This window comes from Triturus cristatus, chromosome 7 (assembly GCF_964204655.1).
Source record: "Triturus cristatus chromosome 7, aTriCri1.1, whole genome shotgun sequence".
NCBI lineage: Eukaryota > Metazoa > Chordata > Amphibia > Caudata > Salamandridae > Triturus > Triturus cristatus.
Genome location: NC_140590.1, coordinates 1141937840 through 1141958774, shown reverse-complemented (window position 1 = coordinate 1141958774; position 20935 = coordinate 1141937840). Strand labels below are relative to the sequence as shown.

General features: G+C 47.8%; 1 long non-coding RNA gene across 2 annotated transcripts in view; it reads right to left on the bottom strand.

The window, feature by feature from the left end:
* LOC146811255 (uncharacterized) overlaps positions 1-20935 on the bottom strand; it is a 242335-nt gene that overhangs the window by 111545 nt on the left and 109855 nt on the right. The gene's annotated exons all lie outside the window — the stretch shown is intronic.

Genomic DNA, 20935 nt, shown 5'->3' with positions numbered 1-20935 from the left:
CTACATGATTGCTAAGAGGGATATAGCGCAGCTTTGGGGCTCCCAGCGGCCACCCACCGTGTCAGTATGGAAGGAAAACATGGACTGGTGTATGTTCAGGGAGAAGACTGTATATGTGGCCCGCGGTAAACCCGGGGCATGGGGTAGAATTTGGGGGCAATGGAACGAGTATCGTGGGGGTATCTGTACGCCCCCCCTAGTGGACACCGATATTGCCTTGTCCCCCTGACCCTTGATGGTTCCTTGCAACTGATTGTAATAATCGAATATAGATGTTCCTTTCCCGTTGCCCCCCCCGATCTTTCAGTACTCCCTCCTGTTGATAGCTAATTGAAGGTTTGGAGTAAAAGTCCCCCGGATGTAGCCTGACCCACGCTTTTTGCCCGTATGCCTCGCCTTTTGTTTTTTGTTGTTATTTATGTTAAATGTATGTCTCCTGCTTTTTTCGAGCTATCCTGAGCCATTTACGGGGCTGGGCCCCAGGTGTCGCCTACTGCTTTAACTAATGTACGACCCTTTCTGAATCTAGCGGCCGGCCCTGGTGGTTGTAGGCCCATGCTTGTAACTGATTTATTGTTTCAATAAAAACTTTTGAAAAAAAAAAAAACAAGCTAGTGTGGGCCAGGCTGTACTAAAAACACTGTTCCAAACAACTGCAACGGATGCCGGTGGTCGCCGCTAGGGTTGGGTACTGCTATATAATCTATGTACAGTGTATAATCTGCAGCTCATATGCCTCGAACGGAATATGCTACTTACCAGTATGCATCTGTTCTTGGCATGTAGAGCTGCAGATCTATACACGCCCACCCGCCTCCCCGGCTACCTGTATCCGTTCCAGTTTATCTTATTTAGATACAACACACATGGGTTTCTTTACTGGTTCGAGGCATGTGGGCTGCTGAATTCATATCTGTGCATAGATCGCCGCCTAGTGCTGGGTCCGGATGATTGCATATTGTTGTCCTGGAAGAGTCTTCGAAGTATCACGAGATAGGTGGCTCCTCCCCTGGACTACAGTGCGCATGGGCATCCTCTCCATCCTCAGATTGTTTTTTTCCGCCATTGGGTTCGGATGTGCTTATCTTAGCTCAAGTTAGGAAACTTTATTTAAGGCCAAAAGCCTTTAGATATCGTCGGTATTGTTTGCGTTCGGTATCGATAAATTATTATACTTGTTCTCGAACTTATTCACCCTTCTCAGACCGAGTTTCGGTCCGAACATCGATCGACGTTCGAAGATGGAATCGAGGACTCCCTTCAAGAGATGTCCTCTATGTCACGCAAAATATCCACACGTTGATGTCCATCTGGTGTGTAACAAATGTTTATCACCGGATCCTGATGAGACCAGGTGTATGGCCTGCGCCCGGTTCCGGTCAAAAAAGACCCTTCGGAATAGACGAGCGGCTAGATTGGAGGCCAAAAAATCGGCGCCTAACCCGGTTAACATATTCAGCACAGAGGATGAAGAAGTCGAGAGCGTCGAAGAGGTAGAATCGGGCCCTGCTTCGGAGCATGAATCCCAATATGACGACGATGATGAGGAGATCTTCGAGGACGAAGACGTCGTCGACGAGGTAGGAGACGACGATGAGGCCCTTGGGGCCGAGGAAGATAGCTCTGGCGAGGAGCTAGGCCAATCCGTCGATGCGTAGGCCGATGGAGATAGTCTTGATAAGGCTCAGGTCGAGGGATCGCCTGCGGGCCTTACCCAAGATCGGTCGGATCGTTCTACAGCCCCGCCTGAAGGCCCAGCTTCAAACATTTCAAAAGAGCCAGAATTATCAAAAAAGACGGGAGTCGATTCCGTGAAATCGAAACCAAACCCTGCACCGGTCAAATCGAAACCGAAAGTGCAACTGGTTCAGGTCGGGTCAAAGGCATCGAAACCTTCCAATCCGTCGACACAAAAGAAGGACATCGGAGCCGAACGAACAAAGAAGGACTTCGGTACCGAGAAACCAAAAAAGGACTTTGGCACCGAGAAACAGAAGAAGGCCCTCTGTCCCGAGAAGTCGCAGAGGCCTATAGCACCGAAGGTTGGGGCACCAACGACCACGGTCAAGGTGGTCGATCCGACTACATCAACACCGAGGAGTGCTGAGACTGCCAAAATACCGGATCAACAAGGCGTCGATCCCAAACTTCGGATCGAAGCCCCGAAGACTGGAAAGAAACCGGAGACCGCGTCGAGGCCTGTCTCCAAAGAGCCTGTCGGATCAAAAGCACCGTCGGCATTCACGTTGCAACAGGTGTCGGAGTCCCTAAAGCGCATCAGGGAACGGGTCACTCTCGAACCGAAAACGGGTCCCGAACCGAACAAGGCCGCCAAGGCTCACTCGGCGCCGGCACCGATCAAGTTTGGATTGCCACCACCAGGGGCACCTAAGATGTTCGAACTTAGGAAGAGTATCGAACAACCAAGAACAGTGTCCACAGAAAGAACTGATGTCGAAGACTCACCGGACCAGTTTATCGACGTCGACACTGGTAGACTGTTGTTCTGCAAGCGGAGAATTGTTCCAGAAAAGGCTTTGGACTCATACAAAATTCCACTAAAAAGGAAAATGGCGTCCGGGTCGACACCAGTGCTTGTAGAACCTTACCACACATATGATCAGGAACCACCATCCTTTTCTCCCGCACACTCGGAGGCGGATGCAGGAGAGGGCTATACTGAGGATACCACTTATCCTGTGGATAATGACCCTGATGAACAACAGCATGACCAGGATCAAGCATGGGGAGACCCTAATGACCCAGGAGACCCACAAAATGCTCCTGACACTCCTCTTTATAATCTAAAACCATCTCCCGCTGAAGATACTGCTGCTTTTAACGCCCTCATTGAAAGAGCGGCTGCCAATCACGGAGTGGAACTTCATTCTGACTCTGTGGAGGAGGATTTCTTGGTGAACACGTTCTCCACATCAGAAAGAACGGTCAAGACTCTACCAATGTTGGTCTGTCTGGGGGAGGAGCCAAGATGGCGATCGGGACGGCAGCGTAGGCTCCCGGCTCCGTGAACCTCCGCATCCCGCACAGATATCCTGCATGAGATCCTTAGCCTGCACTACATGCCCGTGTTGGTGATTGAGAGCGGCAACCGATCGCGTGATTCTGAAGTTTCTGACGGCGGTACCGCCGGAGAAATGTTCACCTGAAGTTTGCGGCCTGTGCAACCCTGAAACCGGGACCTCGAGTGGACAACATGGCCGGGCAGCAGTTCAACAACAGCGGCCATTGGTGACTGGGTGGAGTCGGAATACCGGAGCGGTGCGGATATTGGCCTGAATTCCGCCGTGGTCACTCCTACCACTGGGCGTAGCGGAACGAGTGCATGCCCGAGGTGACAATTCCGAGATTCTTCGGTAATTGCCTGAGCCCTCGCCGGTGAGCTGCTCGGACGCTGCCTGTAACTCGTCCCGGTTTTCGCGGGCTGCTCCCGGATTTTTGCGGGCGCCCGTCCAGGGTGAGGATAACTGTTATCTGTGACCATACACCGGGTACATATTTTGCCTGCCCCCGGAACCCTGTTTGCAGTACCATGGAACTTGATGCGCTTGTGCCTGATTCCCGGTCCCAATCTGGGGTGGAACTACCCTGCGGCCATCTTGATAGGATGGATTCTATCATCCTGTACGCTGGGTCGCAGCAAGATTGGGAGTGTGTGGCTAAGAGGAGCGTAGCACAACGGGTGCGAGGTGCTGTTCTGGGGTACGGTGACCTTCTCGAAGCTCTCGGTGCCCTTCGTTCCACCCTGGTCCACGGTGCCTGGGTACTGGGGAGAAAGCTTGATGGTATTGCGTCAGCGTCGGAACAGTTGAGATCGGCCTGTCCCCAGGTAACCAGGGACTCGTTTTACTTCCCACAGGAGGACAGTGTCGTGGCCACCCCTGTGAATAGGGGACAGCCGGATATTCCTGACAATGCGCCAACGTGTGGTCGGCTGGCTGTTGGTCGGGTCTGTTCCGGAGGTCTTAGAGTTGAGCAGAAGGTGGTGGCTTTGTCTCACGCGCAGCCTCCGGCGACCCAGGCAATAATCAAGCAATGTTCGCCTGCTCTGGCTGATTTCTACATCCTGGACCTTGTGTGCAGGGCATGTCCTGGGGCAGTACTGGGAAAGATGATCCTCCACGATGATGACTGTGTTGGTATTCAGAGACGTCCACTCTACATGTGCGTGTCGCTTCTGGTTCCTTTTCGGACGCTCCCTTTCCTTGTAACATTGGACATGGCACTGGGTCGATGGGTGTGCATCGGTGGATTCGCAAAGAGAGGCCAAGGATAAGACTGATCCCTCAGAGGGGGTCATCTAATAGGCGGGCGGGCACAGGGGTTGCGTGCTCTCACGGCATAACTAATAGTGTAATAGGTGCATAACTCTCCCCATTTTTCTTGGACATGGGGAAAATTTTTTGTTGATTACTGTCTGCTGTGGGGAGGAACACATTGTGCGGGAGGGAGAAGCCGGGGGCATGTTTGAAGGCCCTCCTCCAGTTTATTAATACTCTCTCCACTCCCCCGTTAGGTGGGGTTTCTTTTCTTTCTCCTTTTTCTCTGTTTCTTCTATATTTCGGTTCTGGTTCTGGGGCGACAGGCACACTGCTGGGGGGGGGGGGGGCCGTAGTCATCTGCAGAGGTGCAGGGTGGGAGGCTGGGGGAGGAGATTTTTTAGTTTTTCTTTTTACTTTGTTTCTATGGCCTCTTTCCTCTTCTCTTATCTTTCTTTTGTCTTTCTATTCTGGGGTCAGTACAGTATGTTTCCTTCGCTGTCAATCGCTGCTTTTCATTTGTGCCTCAATTTCCGTGGTGCTTTCTGGGTCTTAGGGCAGGGGACTGCAGGCGCAAATGGCTCGTGATATTCTTCCACATCCTGAACCTCCTGTTTGTGCGCCATGGACTTGATAGATTGCTGTTTATTGTTGACGTTTACTATTCTGCCCGCCATTTTTCGCTACTGGGAAATTGTTCGGCACCTGATCCTTCCATTCTCTATTATAAAATGAAGACCTTTTATATCCTGGGTTCCTACTTGGGCTGCTAAGTGGCCAAGAGTATACTAGCATGGAGATTCTGCTCCCCGAGGGGCTGCCTGTGATTAAAATTTGTTTTTTTTGTTAATCCAACTGCTTAGCGGCCGGCCCCGGGGGTTGTAGGCCCATACTTGTCTTTGGTTGAAATGTCAATAAAGGTTTTTACAAAAAAAAAAAAAAAGACTCTACCAATGTTAAAAGGGGTTATTAAACATGCTAAGGACATCTTTAAGGAGACAACCAGAGCACGGGTATTGAACCCGAGAATAGAGAAAAAATACAAACCAGCCCCAGGAGACCCAATTTACATTAAGGGTCAATTACCGTTGGACTCCATGGTAGTTTCTAATGCTCGCAAGAGAGCTAACTCGCAAACTACCGGTGATGCTCCTCCTCCGGACAAGGAGTCCAAGGTGCTAGAAACATCAGGAAAAAGGATAGCAGCACAAGCAGCAAACATCTGGCGCATTGCCAACACTCAGGCACTCCTGGCCAGATACGACAGATCACACTACGATACCCTAGAAACACTGCTAGAACACCTACCAGATGACTACAGAGATGGAGCGGCTCTCCTCATCAGAGAGGGACAACTCATTACAAATGCGTCCATCAAATACGCACTAGATGCAGCTGACACTGCAGCAAGGGCAATCAACACTAGTGTGATGTTGAGGAGGCACGCATGGCTGAGAATATCAGGTTTCAAACCTGAAATTCAAAATAATATCTTGAATCAACCAGTCAACCCAGAATTTTTATTTGGCCCCCGAGGTTGACACTACACTAGAGAAGATTAAAAAGGACACTGAAACTGCTAAATCTATGGGGGCTCTACAGTCGCAGCAGTTTCGGAGTGGCTCCTTTCGTCGCCCCGGGAATAGAGGAGCAGCTAGAGGTCAGGGGTTCCAGCAGCAGTACAATAAAGGAGGTACCCAGAGTACCTATAATAAGAACAATAGGGGTGGATATCGTGGATCCAGCACCAAAGGCAGAGGATGAGGACACAACATTACCAGGTCCTCCGCCAATAACAAACAATGACATCTTGTCACTGCCCCCCGACTACATAACACCGGTCGGGGGCAGACTCCCAACAGTTCCTGCCAGTCTGGAGATCCATCACCACAGACAGGTGGGTCAGAGAAATTGTCCAGTACGGTTATTGTCTGGAATTAACATCCAATCCACCCAACATACCACCAAGACACCGTCCTATGTCCGCAGAGCACTTGGCATTATTGCAGCAGGAAGTACTAAGTATGCTGCAGAAAGGAGCCATAGAGCTCGTGCCTGTAGAACAACGAGGGTCAGGGGTGTACTCTCTGTACTTCTTGATCCCAAAAAAGGACGGGTCTCTCAGACCTATACTGGACCTGAGACCTCTCAACCAATACATTCTGTCAGAGCATTTTCATATGCTCACCCTCCAGCAGATTCTGCCGTTACTCAGTCAGGGAGACTTCCTAGCAACACTGGATTTGAAGGATGCGTATTTCCACATACCCATACACCCATCACACAGAAAATATCTCAGGTTCACTCTTCAGGATCAGCATTATCAGTTCAAAGTACTCCCTTTCGGAGTAACAACGGCGCCCAGAGTCTTTACCAAGTGCCTAGCGACAGTGGCTGCACACTTAAGGAGACAGCACATTCACGTCTTCCCTTACCTGGACGACTGGCTTGTTCAGGCAAAGTCAGCCCAGCAGTGTGCCAGCCACATATCCCACACCATTCACCTTCTTCACAGTCTGGGATTCTCACTAAATTATCCAAAGTCACATCTTCAACCCGCCCACGTACGGCAGTACCTGGGCGCGACCATAGACACTCTGGCAGCCAAAGCTCAGCCAAATTTAGTGAGGATCAACAGCATGCAACTGCTGATAAAAAAGTTCAGACCTCAACACTCCCTTCCAGCGCGAGTGTTCATGCAGTTGATAGGCATGATGGCCTCCTGCATCTTCATAGTCCCGCACGCGAGACTACATATGCGCCCGCTTCAGGAGTGCTTGGCACGTCAATGGAATCAGACTCAAGGACAGTTGAAAGACCTAGTGTTGGTGAGCGGTCGGGCATACAACTCTCTGCATTGGTGGAATCCACAAAACCTTTGCAAGGGCCGACCGTTCCAAGAGCCTGTTCCACAAATAATACGGCGGACGCGTCTCTCCAGGGATGGGGAGCTCATGTACTCAATTACACAGTGCAGGGACTATGGACGACACAGCAACAGAAGATGCACATCAACCTTCTGGAACTGATGGCAATCTTCCTGGCAATGAAGGCATTCAAAGTACACTTGTGCAACAAAGTCGTGTTGATCCGGACGGACAACATGACTGCCATGTACTACATACAGAAGCAGGGAGGAACACACTCTCCACAGTTGTCTCATCTGGCTCCGAGCATGTGGAGGTGGGCCATTCAGAGGAACATGTTCCTCATGGCAGAACACCTCCCGGGCAAGGACAACCAAATGGCGGATCTGCTCACCAGACACAGCCACCAAATGCACGAGTGGGAGCTACATCCATCAGTACTCCAACCGTACTTCCAGCAGTGGGGTCATCCAGAGATAGACCTATTCGCCACAAGGGAAAACGCAAAATGCCAAAGCTTTGCCGCCAGGTTCCCGCATCCACAGTCGCAGGGCAATGCGATATGGATGAACTGGTCAGGCAGATTTGCGTACGCTTTTCCCCCAGCGCCATTAATACCGCTAGTGGCACGCAAACTAAGGCAACACTCAATGACACTCATCCTGGTTGCTCCAATGTGGGCACGCCAGCCATGGTACACCACGTTACTAGAACTTTCCATGGTGCCGCCTCAAAGACTGCGGCTAACACCCAAACTTTTAACACAGAACCATGGCGAAATTCAGCACCCAGATCCGCAACAGCTGGACCTGGCGATCTGGCTCCTGAAGTCTGAGTTTGGCTACCTGAACCTGCCTTCAGAATGTATGAATATCATCAAGGAGGCCAGGAGACCCACCACCAGAGCTTGCTATGCGGCTAAATGGAAAAGATTTGTCATTTACTGTAAAAACAATGACATTAATCCGCTGGATGCATCCATTCAGAAGATCATCTGTTACACTTATACCGATGCAATCTGGCATACAGCTCCATCCGTATACATCTAACCGCAATAGCAGCCTATCTTCAGAACAGGCAGCACCTCTCTTTATTCAGAGTGCCTGCCATCAAAGCCTTCTTAGAGGGACTCAAAAGAGTGATTCCTCCAACACACCCACTGGCACCGGTGTGGAACCTGAATGTGGTACTCACCAGATTGATGGGTCCACCTTTTGAACCTCTACATTCATGTGAGATTCAATTCCTCACCTGGAAAGTATCTTTCTTAGTGGCAATCACTTCGTTGAGAAGAGTTAGTGAACTCCAGGCACTAACCATTCAAGAGCCATTCATACAGGTTCACGCAAACAGAGTTGTACTACGTACCAACCCCACATTCATGCCTGAAGTGATAGCGCAGTTCCACATGAATCAGACTATTGAACTGCCTGTTTTCTTTCCAAATCCAGAAAAGGTCGCAGAGAGAATGCTCCATACACTAGATGTAAAGAGGGCCCTCATGTACTATATAGACAGAACAAAGGATTTTAGGAATACAAAACAACTGTTCGTTGCCTTTTCTCCACAACACAAGGGCAACGCCATTTTCAAAGCAGGGATAGCCAGATGGATCGTTAAATGTATTCAAATTTGCTATGAAAAAGCTAAACGCACATTAACGATTCCCCCAAGAGCCCACTCAACACGAAAGTTAGGGGCGTCCATGGCTTTCCTAGGGAACATTCCTTTAGAGGAAATATGTAGAGCAGCCACATGGTCCACTATACATACATTTACTAAACACTACTGTGTAGATGTACATTCAAAACAGCAGGCAGCTGTAGGACAGGCTGTTCTCAAGACCCTTTTTCAGACGGCTGCAGCTGACACGGGCTGCCGCCGCTAATGGAGGGACTGCTATATAGTCTATGCACAGATATGAATTCAGCAGCCCACATGCCTCGAACCGAATATGCTACTTACCAGTATGCATCTGTTCTTGGCATGTAGGGCTGCTGACCTTCATATCGCCCACCCTCCTCCCCGGCGCCTGTAGCGGCTGCAGCACTCAGAATTACTGTATAGCATGGTCATCACTTACTGTATCTACTCCATCACTGCCACAATGGCGAAAAACAATCTGAGGATGCCCATGCTCACTGTAGTCCAGGGGAGGAACCACCTATCTCGTGATACTTCGAAGACTCTTCCAGGACAACAATATGCAATCATCCGGACCCAACACTAGGCGGCGATCTATGCACAGATATGAATGTCAGCAGCCCTACATGCCAAGAACAGATGCATACTGGTAAGTAGCATATTCGTTACTACTACGCTCCATCTTTCCCTGCTGGCGCAAAACAATCGGAGGATGGAGCCGAAGCCCATGCGCAATACGAACCAAAGGAGGAGTCACCGACCTCGTGACTTCCAAAGACTTTCCAAGAGGAAAAACAAACTGCAAACATCCGGGCCCAACACCAGATGGCAATCTATGCACAGTGTATAGATCTGCAGCTCTACATGCCAAGAACAGATGCATACTGGTAAGTAGCATATTCCTTTTTGAGCATATACCTAACAAAGGACATACAATATCATTAAAAATAAAAAAATTCTGTACATGTTGAGAAACTGACTGTTCGGAGGTTGTTATTTTCCTGTCCATGCAGGAGCCAGTTTTTTCAAGTGGCCTTAATCTCTTTCCTGTAGATGAGCTCCTGTCACTCACCAGATAACTGGTTTCTATCACACCTACTCCCATTTGAGGATAGGTGCTTCAAACCCACTATTCAAAGCTTTTCAGAGACAAAGCCTTGCTGTCTGTCACTGTCCTTCTTAACTGTCCTCCTTAACAGACCGCCACCTGTCAAGGCAAGTTCCTGACGATGGTCTTCTCTGAATTCTTACAAATGAAAACCGAGGACTGTTGTTTGGAGAACTGGTTTGTAGATCTGAATTTTTATTCTTCAGATACTTTGCACACTATGGCCTTAGCTGTTATGAGTGAAACTGATTTAAGACAGCTGCTCACTTTTAAACAAAGGGGGCATTGCTGTGCTCAGCTAAAATGGTCCTCAATTAAGAGTTGATCTCTAAATCAAATTTTCTTGATGATTGTGTTATTTTAATAATTAAAAGTGCTTTCTTCTGAACTAATTTGGTTTTCACATTTAATCTTGTTTATTTCATAACGCTAATGTAGTTTTGGAATCACTGTTTGGATATCGCTGCAATGATATTGTTGAAGTCCTTTCTGTTTTTGCCGAGCTACCCAAAGAAATCCAGTTATTCCTCTCAGAAACAGGTTTTACTTCTAGGTGCTAGACTGCTTTGACTGTGTGCAAATTCAGTGACCGCTCATTCAAGTCCAGGGCTTACCTCTGTCACAATCTGGTTTCCTAACCGAACCTGTGCTGCGAGTATGACAACTCTATCTTTGAGAGCCATGCTTTGACATGGTATTCTGCAAGGCTTTCTCTAGGTGCTGAGAGTTGCCAAACATTTTGGAGGTTTGGACAGAGGGGGGAATTGTGTATTAAATGGTTAACTACTGAACAATATGTAGTCAGTCTTGCACCGGTTTATGGGTTACGTTAACAAATAGCCCTGCAAGGAAAATTGACTCAATGCTAAAGAATTTGTCAAAGGAAGGGCAAACGCCAAGAGGAACAGTTTCAGTACATTCAAATAAAGTAACAACAATTAAGAGAAAGGTCAGAGTCCTACTATGGCACTCTTAGGCCACAAATCATTCCACTAATTCTTACATGTTAATCACCTGAAGAACAAACATGTGCTCGTCCTCAACACTGCCTTCATGAAGCTGATATGACAGTGGTTTGTGACGAACAGGTCATGAAGCGAGAGATAGGTCATGCCATTTTTTTTTTTTTATGAAGGAGTGCGATTGCATGCCAAAGTGATGACTTAGAATCATGAAGCAGGAAAGAAAGCCCCTGCAAGCCGAGCGACAGTGGTGTAATTCACCCACAAGATTAGCACATGGTATTTGACGAACTACTGAATTTTCCAGTACCCCATCATGTCCCTGGGTTCCTTTTTCTGTATGTTCGTGAATCTGAATTAGAATCTTTAACCATTTCCAAACCCAATAGTTGGCTAATGCCTACACTCCTTCAGGACTGGATTAGTGGTTGGTGACTGTGACAGTTACCATCTTGCTTGTTCCTCTTTAAGTACACTGAACTCTCCTGTAACCTTCATTGTGAAATGAAATGTTTAAATCTGTACTGCAGGAAGAGGGTTCCTGCTATGAAACCAGCCGCTTGCTAAAAATGCTCTGTACTATGATAAATGTAGTTTATTTTATTTTATAATTAAATCTCACTGGCACGGAAACACACAATGAACAGTGGCAAACACAATAAACCCTTGCGGGCCCCATTTAAATTAAGGTACAGCTCAAATTTGGTTACACCGTTAAGGAAGAACTGCTGTGGGGTTCAGTGAGAGCAGGGACTTTGTGCATGTATGGACGGGCATGAGAGAAAAAAGTGGAGTAAGGAAACTCATTAATAAAACGCAAACCATCAGACTTGCATGCGAACGCTGAGAAGTAAGCGAGAAAAAGACTAATTGTATGAGCAGGCTTATGAAAGAGCAAAGTTCTTTCGAGTAAACTAAAAATTAACCCGAAACAACAATCTAGAGGAGGAGAACTAATATGAGTGGGTAAATCAAGCAGGTAAGCAAGGTGAGAACTTCAGAGACACTGTATTATAAGATAAATACTAAAGTGATGCCAGGAGATATCGCAACCCAAACACAATCGAACACCGAAAAACCCTATACCCCCTGAGTAAGAGTAAGCTCAAATGATGTAATACCATTCATGGCTCATAAAATGTAGGAATACAGCAATTTTATCAAGGATGCCTTAAGGCACTATCGTGGCAAAATAACAAGAACTTCTTAACGATAATTTGACATAACAGAAGGATTCTAAGTTAGTGTGCCTAAACCTTGCAGGTATGACACACTTCGTTCAAGAACAATGCCGTCTTCAGAATCTGCTGTACACTCCTCTTCTGTGTCAGTTTCAACATCTTTTCTCCGATACTGGGCTGGTGGGTATAGGCTACATTACTTTAAATAAGTTGCTGAATAAACAAGAATGAAAAGACCGAAACAAAAAGTAACGCCAGACAAAAACAACGCAAAATAATTTGTTGAAGTATAAAATGTACAAAAAAATAATAATTCAGGCGTAAAACAAGATTATTTTTTTAAACCCGACTGATCCACAATGCAAATGGTCTAATATTTTATTTTAGTGCAAACCGAGGCATACAGCAATTAAAGCGGCTGTCTTAAGAGCAGGCTTCGACTAGTGTAAGAAAGCACACAAGATACTAGTTTCAAGAAGGTACGAGACGCTGCTGCAGCAGACCGATCCTCTGAACAGGAACACTGAGCATGACCGCTGCTTCGGCGACACTGAATCTCCTGCCTGCTACCTATTGGACCCCTACAACGTCTTCTGTGGGCCACCTCCAAAATATAAACAACATTGGACGACCATTTTGGAATGAAACTTATCATACACTGTTACTACAATGGCAGCAGAGGAAAGTTAGCCTTTAGGAAAACAAACCTCATTCACTTCAGCTTTAGCAGTAAACATCTTAAGCTAAAGCGCGGGTGCCGTGGTTGCATAAAAGGTAAAGAAATAGAAAAAACATGTTTTCTATTTCTATACTTTTGATGCAATCGCAGCACCCGTGTTTTAGCTTAAACACCTGAAAGCTGAAGCGCGGGTGCCGCCATTGTATAAAAAAAGTAAATAAATAGGAAAAAAGGCATGTGGCCGTGCTGGATGCAAGTAACAAAAGAAAAGCGTGGCTGCCATTATCAGTTCTGAGGCTGATTCCATGTTATATAAAAAAAAAAAAGTGTTGCGAGAGCAAAGCCCTTTAAGAAAATAGTGCTCCAAGTCTGAAATGAAAACCTAGGAGTAACAACACATGTAACCGGGGGTGTTGTCATGGGAGGTTACAAGAAGAGATCAGGCGGTACCAAGGAGGGACTACTAAGCCTATTTACCAATGAATACAGCATATCTCGAAGAACCAGCGCAAAACCTGCCTAGGTGAGACAAAAAATGAAGTAGTTAGTAAAGGTCCTATAGTCATATATAGCATAGAATGACTGTGTATGCACAGCGTGATAGGGTTAGGTGCTGGTTGCCCCAGCGGGTTGGGCATATATAGATAGATCGATAGATGGAGTGTAATATGCTATTTATTACCATTGTTCCCCCCACTGTGTACAGCCAAAGGGGGTTGGGCAATAAAAAATGACCAACAGACAACAGATTTTCACTGAAGACATCAAAGGTTAAAGTGACATTCTTGTTGGGTGTTAAAATGACATAAGAGCTTACGTTTAAAAACAAAAAAATGCTTAAATTCACCAGTTCTAGATTTGAGAACTAACTATAACTCGCACCTTTGTCATGCACTGCTTATGACCTCACATATTACATCACTCATGACATATAAGGTTTAAATCCGTTTTATTGATTTTAGTCAATTCTTCAATACAACATTCATCCCACCTACATCCAAAGGCCAGTGGGGAACAATAAGAAAATCACGATAACAGGGCGATTGGTAGGTAGGGAGGGGAGAGGAAAAAGTGGAGAAGATGGGGAGAGGGGGATAGGGAATAAACTCCCTCAACAGCTCACTGCAGATGAGAATGTAGAGCATCTTGTACTAAAGACAGGGAAGAAACGGGGGATGCGGCCCTTAGCACCTCATTAAGTTTCATGGTCCAAGCAGGTAAGGCCAAGAACTTGTAAGTAGGCTGGGCAAGTAAGCTCCCTGAATTCATTGGACAGGAATCTTTTGCATGGCCCCCATGTTTTATCAAAGGGTGGTAGGGTACTGGATATGGCAGCTGTTACTTTCTCCATCCCCAGTAGATTCCAAAACTTGTGAAGCCTGTCCAGGCGCGATAGCGCCAAGTCCGAGCCCAGCGGCCAAGAGGTCCTGTTAGGCCACACCAAGCTTGTGAGAAGTGCCTCTTTTGCATTGTTGGCCCCCCACTTTTTTGCCTGGTTTTCATGTGGTTTCAGTTCTAGTGCACATGGTCATTGCCAACCAGGTCCCATGTGTCAGTACGTCTACTCCCTGTAAGTCCCTAGTAAATGGTACCCTGAGTACCTAGGGCCTGGGAACTGAAGAGGGTCTCCTGGGACCCCCTCACTGGGATATTGCCACTGCCCTTGCATGCCCTTGTGAGGGAGCAAAGCGACAGTCAACATGGCACCCTGCCTGTGTGCCATGCCAACCAGCCCATCGGTAAGTCACCCTTGTAGCAGGCCTCACAGTCCTAAGGCAGGGTGCACTATACCACAGGTGAGGGCATATCTGCAGGAGCAAATATGCCCCTACAATATTGGGGTCCATTCCTTAATATTGTAAGTGCCAGGAAAGTCATAGAGTATATTGCTGGAAACTCGAGTTCCACAGCACCATGATGACTCCACTGAACACAGTAGTGTTTGGTCCCAAACTACTCCTTTCAATGAATCCACACTGATGCCCTGGTGGGTTTATATTGTACCATGTACTCGGAGAGCACCTCGGAGGTGCCCCCTGAAAACCTACCAACCCTGGTGTGGTCTCCGACTGGCTGTAGGCAGGCAGCCACCACCAGACTTGTTTCTGGACTCCTGGGTAGAGAGCCCCTGCTCTCTGGGACCAAAAAACTTGCATATCCTGGGCAGAGGTATCACACCACCTTCCCCAGGATGGGCCAGTGCTCGAGGAGTGAAACTTCAAAGGCCTGCAGTCTTTGTAATGCGACCCCCAGCCTTTTTTTCTAGCAGCAGATGGCAGCCCCTGGTTTACACCCCTATTTTGGGCTGGAAAACAGGAAGGAAAACTTAGAAATATAGGTGATGTGCCAACCTCTGCCAACTCCACCCCTAAGGTCGGGGAGGCGAAGTGAAGCACATCTTTCAGTCTTTGTGAGGCTTTAACATTGTATGGATGGTTGTGTAAATAACTGTATTGGTGTGTGAGTGGGAGTATCAATGTATAGCTGGGTGTATGAGTGGCTGTATCAGTGTGTGAGTGGCTGTATGCGTGGGTGTGGTGGGGATGACTATGGGTGTGTGAGTCAAAGATATCTTTTCAAATTTATATAGAAATTCATGAGTCTATGTAAGTAGGTGCTTGCATGTGTAAATTGGTGTGTGACTAACTGTATGGGATCTTGAGTAGGTGTGCCAGTTCCTGTGTGAACAACTGTCTAGGTGGGTGAGTTCTTGTATGAGTACCTGTATGGTTGGGTTGTGACCTATAAGTTAACTTAATAATATACATTTTATCACTTTACAAATACATTTTATTAACGCATTACAATACCATATAAACCTAAAATGTATTAAGGAACATAAAATAACTTACAACTATTTATACATATATATATATATTTTTTTTTTTTAGGTCTCGCCTACGAAGCGCGCAAGTGCTGCTTTTGGAGTGACCTCTTAGAATCACTCCGTACTTTTTTGGAAACTCGTGCATGTACAGCACTGTTTTCAATGAGCACTCGTGCATGTATGACGTTTACCTTGCGGGAGCAAGCAGCGGCGCCATCTGTTTGCAATTATCAATGCTGTACATGGACTGAGCCTCGAAGCTCCGCCCCCGTTCCCCACCATGGCGTTGCCGGCCCCGCTCCACTCAAACCCCCTTGGGTTTGCCTAGAAGCACGTATGGCTTTCAGTGTGCTCTACACAAACGAATAAACATGGTAATGTCTGGCCTTTGTTTAAGCGAGCTGTGTCTCGCCTCACACCTCTCACCTCTCTCCTCCTCCTCCCCTCAGCGTGGTTCGCTCACACCCGTCTCCTCCTCCCCTCAGCGTGGTTCGCTCACACCTGTCTCCTCCTCCCCTCAGCGCTACTCGCTCACACCTCTCTCCTCCTCTCAGCGTTGCTTGGTGCTCAGTATTTCGTCCGTCTGCACCAAACTAGATTTGCTCAGACCCATAACTTTTTAGGTCTCGCCTAGGCAGATTGCTATAATATTATGCAGGCTCTGCTGCAATGTTGTTCCAGCCCTGGTGCTGGCTTGTACCAGAGGCGCTGCTTGAAGGTGACTGCTTCTTCGGCAAATGCTCATAGCCTATATTTCTGGCAGTTGTTCTCAAGCTCTTTTATACACTTCAATTTTCTAACAGACCTGAAAGATGTCTATATATTTTTTTTTATAAAGTATTTTATTGAGTTTTTCCAACCAACGTACCAATAAATCACTGTTACATACAATAGCATCTTATATAAGACCCAACCATCAATGCGCATATCAGGAGAAACCAGTTCTTCAACATTTACTACCCTAACTCCCCCCTACCACCCTCTCTACCCCCACCCCCTCTCTGTCAGCGTGCCCGCGTCAACCCCTCTTAGGTTTAGACTTTAAGCACCACGGTGTCCGAGACAGCCTAGCTCAAAGCAATAGAAAAGACATCATCAATGTTCTCACAGGACCGGAGGCTCCATATTCCCACCCATATACACTTCATGCTTCCGCCCCGACCACCCAAGCGCTCCTCAGCACTTTGTGCGGACTTAGACCCCTCCAAAGCATGCCTAAACGGCCTCATCCGGCGCAGTCTCCCCAGCAGTCCCAGAGGGCCCCGCCCCGGATCCCATACTCCGGTCAACGTCTACAGAATCCCTGTCCTCCTCATCCAGCTCCTCCAAAGAACGAAGCCCCTCTACCAGCGCTCCCCACACCCTTGCCGCATCCAGCGCCTTGTCATTAGCCGCCCGCCGGGCCAGCTGCAGCCGAAGCGTCCCTTCGCTCCCCTCCCAGGACAAGAAACTCGCCTTCCACCTCCGAAAGCTCGGCCCAGCCTTTGCCTTCCAGTGCATGGTGAGCTCCTCTTCGCCATTATCAAACCCAGATCATAGAATTTGCTCGTAATTTTAGTACTGGGGGTGTGCGGGAACCAAAGCAGAAGGCAAGTCCCCATCTCCGCTACCAGCTCGCGCTCAGTCACTCGATTCAGACATGCCACCACATCCGTCCAATAAGAGCCCAATCCCCGACAAGACCAAAACATATGACCGAAATCAGCACCTTCTGCCCCGCACCGGGGGCATGAGGAGTGGGAACCTCCAAAGTACTGCAAAATTTTGACCGGAGTTAAGTAAGCCCTGTGGAGAGTGAAAAATTGGACCAATTGAAATCTAGCGTTGCGTGTGCCCTTCCAGGCCCGTCGCAACAGCTGTGGCCATGTCGTCTCAGGAATGGGCCTACCAAGATCCCCCCTCCCATTTACCCCGCAAGGCATCCAAGGGTGTAAGCTTCTCTGTGGACAGTCGCCTATAAAGACAGGTAATGGCCTTGAACGTACCTGCCGCCATAGTGACGTATTGGCACCCCAAAGAGGTTGGGGGTTCTGACAGGCCCATCTTCCATTGTTTCTGAATCCCTGACACCAAGGCGGCGTGTAAAAGATAATCCCCCCTCGGTAGATCATAAGCCTCCTGCAAATCCTGAAATGGCAACAAGTCGCCATCTCTGTATAAGTCCCCGATCATATGAACCCCACACTCTTCCCAACCAGCCAAAGCCGACCAATCCCCACCATGTGGGAGGGCCGTACACATGCCCAGAGGAAGCTCCAGGGCATATGGAACTACAAATCCTGCCCGTTTCTGACTACGAGTCCAGCATAGCCGGAGGGTGCGCTCCTCGAGGGTGAGCTGATCCAACCGGAGCCGCTGTCGAAGCACAATAAAGGACAACACATGTCGAGGGATGAACCTGCCCCGGGGACCAACCATCAGGGCCCCTGAACTCACGCGCCACAGCCTGTGTAATCCATTGCAGCTGTGCCGCCAAATAGTACCACTCAAAATCTGGGGCCGCCAGACCCCCCTCCTCTCTTGGTCTCATCAGAGTGGCCAATGCCACCCGCCGTCTGCCAGATCCCCAGATAAACCCTGTCATCAATGTCCGAAGCGTCTTAAAAAAGGGGGCCGGGATACATATCGGCAAGGTACGGAAAAAGTATAGCAACCGCGGCAGCGCTATCATCTTCAGCATCGCTATCCTCCCAACTACCGAGAGAGGGAGAGTGCGCCAGAACGCCATACTACCCTTGAGCCCCCTCAGCGTGCCAAACTGAAAAATGTCTATAATAGTCGTTATTTTGCAGAATACCATCCGCCCGGCTCCTCTAAAACTCCGAGCCCCCGCTCACTCTACACCTCTCCACACACACATACCATCCATAGAGGGATACACTGCATGCTTGTCGGGAAATCTCGACTCAACTTCTATCGCCCACTACCCAACCTAGTCCCAGACCGCCGCCCCCAAAACTTGTGCTGGTCGGGACTGAACAGCCCACCCCCACCTCACTCCCGTTACACCACTGCCCAGCACACTGCCTCACCGGGGGATCTCCCAACTCCAAAAAATCTCAGACACTAAAATACGGCCCTAGTTATAAACCGTGTTATTAGCGGTTAAAGCGCTCCATTTGTTATTAATTTCTGGCACCTAAATGTATTTAAGAAACTTGCCATGGGCTCACAGGCTCAGACTGCACACCGACCGAATACTCAGATGATGCCAAAGGGAGTCCAGTCTGGGCATAGACATAGGGTAACACATACTGAAAGATTTAAAATTCACATACTTCTAAATGGTATGCTCAGGAGCAGAAGCCTTGCAAGTTCGAGGACAGAGGACTCCCAACTGCAGATGCTCAAAGGCTTCCGGATTACTGGCTTGATTACCATCCAAGTGGGCAAAATCTAGGAAACCGCATTGTTGAGGACTAAATTCAGAGGCTGCGGTTTTACAAGTTCAGTCACCGCAGACACAGTGTACAGACACAATCCTATTTTTTTAAAGGTTTTTACATATATTTTCTTTTTTTTTAGACTATAACCTAAAGGGCCACTAAATCACAGGCAGGTGATAGTAGGCCCGTAGACAACACACAAGCATTGGCCTAGCCAATAGGTCTCACCTTTGGGACCTTATAAGTGTTTAGCCATGCAACAGTTGATGTTGTTGCACCAAGAATATTGTGCTGGATAACTAACTAAACACTTATAAGGTCCCAAAGGCGAGACCTATTGGCTATGCCAATGCTTGTTTTTATATATATTGGGAGGATTTATTTACCATCAGCAAGGGGGTAGGCTCATGTGCCCATCAACTTTGTGCTTCTCTGGAGGGTCCTCTCTACTGCATACAATGCGGCTGTAACTCTCTGGTAGCTGCAACTTGCATACCTCCCCCTTTACACACTGTTAAACTCCTTAGCCTGAATTGCCGCTCGCTGGTGGAACATTTTGCCGAAATCTTTGACCTACCCCGTGATCAGACACCGGACATTCTTTTTCTTACAGAGACGTGGCTCACCGCCAATACGGTGGTGGAGCCTGGTCTGGCCTTGCCTCAGGGTTATAATATTGTGACACTGAACAGAGGGGCCTGGGGTGGCGGCATCGCAATTGTCTTCAAAATTGGTTATGCTTGCATCCTGGGTAAAGAGGCCCTGATAGGCAGCGAGTGTGCACGTTTCAGGATCTCCTTCAATGCCAATTTCACACTGTCTGGGCTCCTGATCTATCGCCCTCCAGGACTTTCCAAAGAGTTCAGGGATGCGCTCACTGCAGCTTCTGGTATATTAGCCATCAGGTTGGTCAATTTCAGCATCATTGGAGATCTTAACGTGCATTTAGATGCCAGTCAAGACAGTGAGATTGGCATATTCTTAGCTAATCTTGCTGCCCTCCAACTTACTTGACGTGTCCCAGGTTGTACACACTCAGCTGGACATCTATTGGATCCTGTCTTTTCGACCTACCTGCTCTCACAGTCAATATACCTATGCCTACGAGCTGGTCCGACCACTACCTGGTATCCATGGTACTACAAGGAGTCTGGCCCCGTCCAGGATGCTGCTCGTAAAGCGGTCTTAAAACGCCCATGGCATAAACTCGATGCCGAGCAGTTTCGCGCCCTCCTCCTGAGTCGCACACCCAGCCTTCCTGATAACCGTGAGGAGGCTGAAAGTACTCTATACAACTGGCTCACGCACTCCCTCGACACCCTTATTCCCGCCAGGTGGTCCCAGAGTCGAAGTACCCAGTCTAGCCCGTGGTACAATGGCAACCTTTCCTCTAATCAGCAATGCGAGTTCCTCGCCGCCTTCTTTATTAAGAATTCATGCAAAGGTAGCTTGTATTGGACATATTAAACTTCATATGTACAAGTACATGGGAAGGTAGCACTGCGTTACATTAATGGACATGTAACCAACAAGATACTGTGCACAAGTGCTTGTCACATGTCACTTGCACCGTCACAAACTTCACGAGCACTTGTGCAAAGTATCTTGTTGGTTACATGTCCATTAATGTAACGCAGTGCTACCTTCCCATGTACTTTTACATATGAAGTCCAACATGTCCAATACAAGCTACCTTTACATGAATGTGTCTCCCTGTGTTTCTCCTCCTTTGGATCAAATCCGCTGCAATTTATTGTGCCGTCTATATTTGCTCTTTAAATGATACCCATGTTCAAGACATTGTTGTTTGATATAGTTAGGCTGTCCGGAATTCGGTTTAAACCGATTGTGCTCGAAAATACCCTACCGGACGAAAATAAGATGACTCGGTTTAAACCGAGTATCACTGAGTTTTCACATTTGCACAACTTGGCCACTTGAGGGAGCCAAAGCAGTACAAAAAAGAACTGCGCTGGACGCGATCTATGCAAAATATATGGAAAT